Raw genomic sequence first — 7,693 nt, 5'->3', positions numbered from 1 at the left:
AGGAAGGAGAGCATCTGGGTTAAACTGATTATATTCAGAGGTGGTTTAATGGGGCTGTCACTGATCAACCCAGGTTCTGCGTATACTGTCCCCAGCATTGTTTTTTGCCAATTCCTTCAATGCACTTTGGTCTTCTTCCTTCAGTATCATTGGCTCTTGATCATATGCTACCTCTTTAAATGGTTAAACATCGACCATTTCCTTTTGGTACAGTGACTCTGTGTATTCCTTCCATCTTCTTTTGATGCTTTCTGCATCACTCAATAATTTGTCCAGATAACCCATCAATAACGAAAGTTGAGGCTTGAATTTTTCTTCAGTACTCCCAGCTTGAAAAATTCTGAGCATGTCCTTCCCTTTTGGTTTTCTGACTCCAGATCTTTGCACATTTTTGTGTTATATTTGATTTTTGTCTTCTCATGCTGAGAATACAAAGACAATCAATTTCTTGGACACCCTATGAAGAGTCCCTATGAATCAGAATCCACTTGATGGCACTCAACAACAACATTATCTGCATTATCTAGTGTTATTATGACAAAAATACCCTAGCTTGATGCCTTTAACAAACATAAATATACTTTCTATGTTTGAGGCTTTTGTTGTTGTTAAGTACTGTCTAATTGGTTCTTACTTATAGCTGCCCTGTATAGGATTTCCAAGGAGTGACGGGTCAGTTTAAACTACCAACTTTACTGTTTAAGCCAACATTTTGGTCCAGTGTATTATCCTGCACTTCCACACTAAGACTCCTTATAAAGCTAGCAGTCCAAATTGAGAGTGTTGGCTCTATGGGAAGGCTTTCTCTTTGTTGACTGTGGAGAATTTCCTTAACTTCTTTTATTATCTGTGAGTCCAACATTCCTTGGATGTCTCCATGCGTACTGGCATCAATCTTCGTGCTGATCTAGAAGCTTTACCATCCAGGGGTACTAGATCTAAACAACACACTCCTCTCCCAAATATTTTCTCTCAGTGGTAGTATGTCCTTCCTTCTCTGCTTGTTTAATCTCTTTTGTCTCTCAAAAGAGATTGACTCAAGACACAACTTAATCCCATAGATTGTTGTTGTTGTTGTTGTTAGGTGCCATCAAGTCAGTACCAACTCATAGCGGCTCTATGCACAACAGAATGAAACACTGCCCGGTCCTGGGTCAACCTCACAATCATTGTCACACTTGGGCCCATTGATGCTGCCTCTTTGCCAGTCCATCTCACTGGGAGTCTTCCTCTTTTTCTCTGACCCTCCACCTTACCAAACATGATATCCTTCTCCAGTGACTGGACCTTTCCTGACAATATATCTGAAGTATGAGAGATGAAGTTTGGCCATCCTGGCCTTCAAGGCACACTCTGGCTGCTTTACATCTGGCTTAATAAACATCATAGATTGAAGATTTCTAACATATTGGATAATTACATAAGATAAGGGCTGACCATAATCAGATCACATCATGGGGAGTGATTCTATCATATTAAATTTCATCAAGGAGGTGTTTACTACATCTTAACTACAAAATCATTAAAATCCTGGTCCAGTCAAGTTATCACAAATTCTTAATTATCACTCATAGCTTCCAGTGTAACAGTAACATTCAAACAACCACAGTATGACAAGCTGACAGACGAGTGGTGTTAAATGGCTCTGGGTTAGTTCCAACCTTTAGTAACTGGATTTGCAAGGAGCAGTTAATGGGTATAAACCACTGATCTTAGATTATGTTGTTGTTGTGTGCTGTTGAGTAGATTCCAACTTATAGTGACCCTGTATAGTGTTTCTGAGGAACAGCTGTGGATTTGAACTTCTGACTTTGTGGTTTGCAGTCCATTGCTGATCCTACAGTGCTGCACCAGGAGTCTGAACTTAGACTAGTTGTTGTTGTCAGGTGCTTTTGAGTCAGTTCCAACTCATAGCAACCCTTTATAAAGTTTCTGAGGAGTGGCTGGTGAGTCTGAGCTGCCAATCTTGGGGTTCAAACTGACCTTATCACTGAGTGTTTATCCTAGGAGTGAGATGGAACTTGAGAATTTGCATCTCTAATAAATTTCTGGACTTCTGGTGTAGAGCTGTGGATATGCACTGGGCTGCAAACCATAGAGTCAGCTGTTCAAACCCACTAACTGTTTCCTGGAAACCTTATAGAGGGTGTGCCACACAGGGAATCCCACCTTAGACATAGTAATATTCTTCACCAACACAATTCAAATGCTTTGATACATCTATAGTTTTCCTTACTCATTGTACAACTTTCACATGCATATGAGCCTATTGAATATAGCACATCTTAATCCTAGAACTGTCATCTTTGCTCTTAAAGACTTTATTCTTTTTTCTGCTTGCTCTTCTATCTTAGCAGCCTTGAGAGGTTTGTCTTGAAACTAGCTGGTTCTGGCTTCCATATCCTCAATTATACTCCTTTGCCCTTTCAATGTACTGTCCATTTCTGATATTTTATTATTAACCTTTTAGACCTCTTTTTGTAGGTTTTGAATGGTTTCCACTGCTATTTCTATCTGATTTGATTGTTACTGTAGCACTTTCCTGACTTCTTCTTTATGTTTTTAAATCCCTTTGTTGGAGCTTTTAGATGCACCACAATATCATTCTCTGGAATTCCTTATCAGGCAGTTTGAAAGCCTGCCCTCCTTCCAATGTGAAGTCTAGGTCTACCTTTGGCTCATTTGTTTAAGCTACTCTATCTCGGAAACCCTGTTCAGGGTCGCTATGGGTCGGAACCGACTCGACGGCACTTAACAACAACAACAACAATCTTGTTTCTAAGGAGCTCTGGTAGTGTAATGGTTATGCATCAGACTGCCAACCTCAAGGTCAGCAGTTCAAAACTACCAGTGGTTCCGTGGAAGAAAGATGAGGTGTTCTGCTCCTGTAAAGATTTATAGCCTCTGAAACCCTGTGCAGGGTCACTATGAGTCAGAACCAACTCCATGGTACATAACAACAACAAATCTTGTTTCTGGACATGAGCTGAGATCTTAAATTGTTTTTTGGTAATTTTCAATAATTAGATTTATTTTCAATAATTAGATGAATTTATGTTGCTGTATTATTAAGCTTTCTGAATGCCTTCTGTTAGATGTGATCAGGAGGCAGGTTTCCACTTTCATGTCTCTTATTACTCAACTAAGAGTAATTTTAGCAAGTGTTGGCTATCTATGTAGTGTATAGCAGCTGGTATTGGCTCTTGCCCAGATGGCAGTATTTCATATGGTGTATTTGTAGCTTGGCTATTGTTGTTGTTGTTAGGTACCATCAAGTCAGTACTGACTCATAGTGACCATATGCACAACAGAACGAAACATTGCCCAATCCTGGGCCAACCTCACAATTGTTGCCACGTTTGAGCCCATTGATACTGCCACTATATGAGTGCAACTGCTGTCACTTCTTGGGTAACATACGAGAGGAAGAGCCCACCCCAAGGTAAAAAGGGGACAAAACAAAACAACCCAGATTGGGTACAAAAAAAAGAATAAGAAAAAACAGACTGGACACTAAAGTCTATATTTGCCACAAAACAACAACAACAAAGATGTAGCAAAATACTTCAGGTGATTCTCCTAGTGAGAAAGAGCTCACAGCTGGCCAGAGCTGTTTTAAGCTGTTCCTGTTGACACCTCCCTCGTCTTTGATTCTGGGCCCAGTGGTCTTTGCTGAACATATCCATATGCACGTGTAGTAGAACCCTCCAGGAGTAGGGTGGGTGTGTTCTAACTCAGGCACCCCTTCTAATTATCAGAGAGGAGGCACACAGAAAGAGAAAGTGAAATAAGCGGAAGTAAGATTGTTCACAACTTTATCTCTGATGATTGGTCATGTGTCTGTGATGGGATTTTTCTCCTGCTGCCGTATCTCCTGCAACCCACTCAAGATGGCTGTGCTGGGCCTCCCCAGGTAGCCACCACTTAGAAAAGGCCACTTTTCTTGCTTCTGCTACAAATCCCACTAGAAGTAAGCCTTTGATACTTATAAATATTCCCTTATTTGTACTTCAGAGTTCCGGGACCATCCCCTGAACCAGCTTCATTCAGTATTTTGTGTTATTGCTGACAGAGGTCTGTGCGGTGTCTTTCCCTAATTTACCATCAAGCTTTGCCTCCCCTATTCTTAAAGACTTTAAATAGGTATTTGCAGTAGACTTGCCTAATGCAATACATCTTTTGATTTTTAAAAAGCTGCCTCTATGAACATAGATTGTGAGTCCAATTAAATTGAAGTTTTTGACAACTTCAATATTTTCTTCATATTATTTATTGGTCCACTTGTGAGGATTTTCATTTCCTTACATTGAAATGCAATCTATACAAAAGACTGCAATCTTTGATCTTTGTCAGTAAATATTTCAATTCTTCTTTGTTTTCAGCAAACATGGTTGTGTCATCTGCATAACTGAGGTTGCTAATGACCCTTCCTTAATTCCTGATGCCATGTTCTTCATAAAATCCAGCTTCTCAGACTAGTGGTCACATACAAAGACTGAGTCAGTATCATGAAAAAATTGAAACTTGGTGCACACCTTTCCCAATTTTAGACCAGTAAGTATTCCCTTGTCCTGGCCTGTTGTATAATATTAAAAAAAACACACATTAGCACTAGTATATATCTTCTTGGAGTCCTGGTGTGGCACTGTAGATAATACACTGGACTGCAAGGTCAGTTTGAACTGTAAGATTGGTGGTTCCAATCCACCTGCCATTCCTTGGAAATCATATACAGGGTCACTATGAGTCGGAACCAACTGGACACCACTTAACAACAGCATATCTCCTTGGTGGCGATACTGACTGTTATCTCCATTATGATGCTACTTGAATCAGAAACCAAAAATCACACAAACAAAATTCTTTCCAAAGCAAAGTATCTATACATCCGTAATGTTTTCTCAATTATACTATTTAATATGATTTCTTTTATTTAAAGTTTTTACTCAACCAACTCAAATTTATTCCTGTTTTGCAATATAATTGACATATTAAAAAATTACTAACACAAACTGTTCAAATGTAAGCATTTTGAATGTATTTTTCAACATTTTTTGCATGCTTCATTGATAGTGGTTCTTTTTATCAGTCAAAATAAAAGTAAATCAACATTTATGCTATCCAAGAAATTCAACTAATGCTAAAAAGTTCTGAATAGGCAATTACATTTCAAATGCAAAATTTAACAAAATAGTGCTATAATGTAAGAAATAACTGAAGTAGCAATAGAGTAAAACCAAGTACATTTTAAAGAGCCCACTGATTTGAAGCTTTTTCATAATCTATTTTCAAAACCTTCTTTTGATATTCATAAATTAAAATTAAATAATAGAAATGATAAAATTTTAAAACTACCTGAAAGGTGTTATCTTTCAATATAATATTCTTGGGTAGTTTATGACGATAAACAGTCCCAACTTTATCATCTGCTTTAACAGTGAGCTTCAGGGAAGAAAATTGAAAAGTATATTCATGAAGAAGCATGTCAAGTTTACTAAATGCTTAACATATGATATGTAAAGAGAGTTTTTTTTTTTTTAATGTTGCCATTGTTAAATGCCATTGAGATGGTTCCTACTCATAATGACATTATGTAGAACAGAAGCAAACACTGTTTGAACCTTCACTCTCCTCCAACTGTTGTTATGTATGTGTGTATTGTTAAAGCCACTGTGCCAGTTAATCTCTTTGAAGGTCTTTCTCTTTTTCGATGGCCCTCTACTGAACATGATGTCTTCTGTCAAAGATTATTTTTGTTAAGTTCCATCAATTCGATTTCTACTCATTATGATCCTGTATAGAGTTTTCGAGAAGTAGCTGGTGGGTTTGAACTGTTGACCTTGGGGTTTGCAGTCCAGTTCCACAAGAGGAGGCCCTCCTAATTAACATATCCAATGTTCCTAAGACACTGGTGTGGCGCTATACCATCAGCACTGTACTACAAACCATAACATTGACAGTTCAAACCCACCAGCTGCTTTTCGGGAAGCCTATCAAGATTTGTTATGAGTCAGAACTAACACTTAACAATAATGTACCTAAGTGAAGTCTCACCATCTTCACTTCTAAGGGACATACTAAGGGACACACTTCTACGGGGCATTGTTCTTCTGCCAAGACAGATTTTTTTTATTCTTATAGCAGTCCATTTTACTTTCAATATTCTTCATCAACACCAACATCAAAATGCATCAATTCTTCTATGGTCTTCCTTATTCATTGTCCAGCTTTCATACGCATTTGAGATGATTGAAAACACTTTGGCTTGAGTTAAGTACACTTTAGTCCTCAAAGAGACATCTTTTCTGTCTAACACTTTAAAGAAGTCTTTGGCAGCAGATTTGTCCAAAACAATATGTCATCTGATTTCTTGACTGCTACTTGTATAGATACTGATTGAGGGTCCAAGTAAAATGAAATACTTGACAAAATCAATCTTTTCTCCTTTTATCATGAATGTTGTTTATTGGTCCAATTATGAGGACTTGTGCTTTCTTTATGTTGGAGTGTAATCCCTACTGAATGCTGTAGTCTTTGATTTTCATCAACGAGAACTTGAAGTCTTCACTTTCAGCAAGCAAGGTTTGTTTATTACATATTGTTAAATAAACTTTCCTCTGATCCTGGTGCCACATTCTTCTTTATATAGTTCAGCATCTTTTATTATTTGCTCAGCATAGTTTGAATAAGCATGGTTAAAGGGTACAACCCAGACACACACTTTTCCTGATTTTAAGTATCCCCTTAATCTACTTGGGTGATTGCTCCTTAGTTTATGTACAGTTTCTGCATAAGCACAATTAAGTGTTCTGGAATTGACATGCTTTGCAATGTTCTCCATAGTTTGTTATGATTCTCATAGTTGAATATCATTCCATAGTCAATAAAAACTTAGGTAAACACATTTCTGGTATTCTCTTATTTTAAAAAAGATTGTCTGACATCAGCAATAATATCCCTCACTGTCCTCTTCTGAATACAACTTTAATTTCTGATAGCTCCATATTGGTGGACTGTGGTAACCATTTTTTAATTATTTGAGGAAATTTGACTTGTGTATTATATTAATGATACTATTCAATAATTTCCACATTTGGTAGGATCACCTTTCTTTGGATCAGGCACAGTTATTGATCTCTTTCAGTCAGTTGGATAGGTAGCTATCTTCCAAATTTCTTGGCGAAAACAAATGAATGTTACCTGCATTACATCCATTTGTTGAAATATCTTAACTGGTATTCTATCAATTCCTGGAGTGACTTAAACAATGACTTCCTTGCAGCTTGGACTTCTTCATTCAATATAATTTGTTGTTCATCGTATATTACCTACTGAAATGGGTGAAGGTCAACCAATTATTTTTTGTATGGCAACTGTATGTTCCTTCAATCTACTTTTGATGTTTCCCATGTCATTTAATATGCTGCCTTCAGAATAGAAATCTTCACTGTTAAAGATTGAGGCTTGAATTATCTCTTCAGTTCTTTCAGCTTGAGAAATACTGAGTGTGTTCTTCCTCTATGTTTTTGTAACTCTAGGTCTTTGTACATTTCATGATAATACTTTATTTTCTCAAGATGTCCTCTGAAATAATTTCACTTCAATATAATTTCCATATGTTTTAGCTACTCTACATTCAAGAGCCAGTTTCAAAATCTCTTCTGACATCTATTTTGATCTTTTCTTTCTTTCT

This window comes from Chrysochloris asiatica, unplaced genomic scaffold, assembly GCF_000296735.1.
Source record: "Chrysochloris asiatica unplaced genomic scaffold, ChrAsi1.0 scaffold00073, whole genome shotgun sequence".
In the NCBI taxonomy this organism is placed as follows: domain Eukaryota; kingdom Metazoa; phylum Chordata; class Mammalia; order Afrosoricida; family Chrysochloridae; genus Chrysochloris; species Chrysochloris asiatica.
This window is presented reverse-complemented; position numbering follows the sequence as displayed.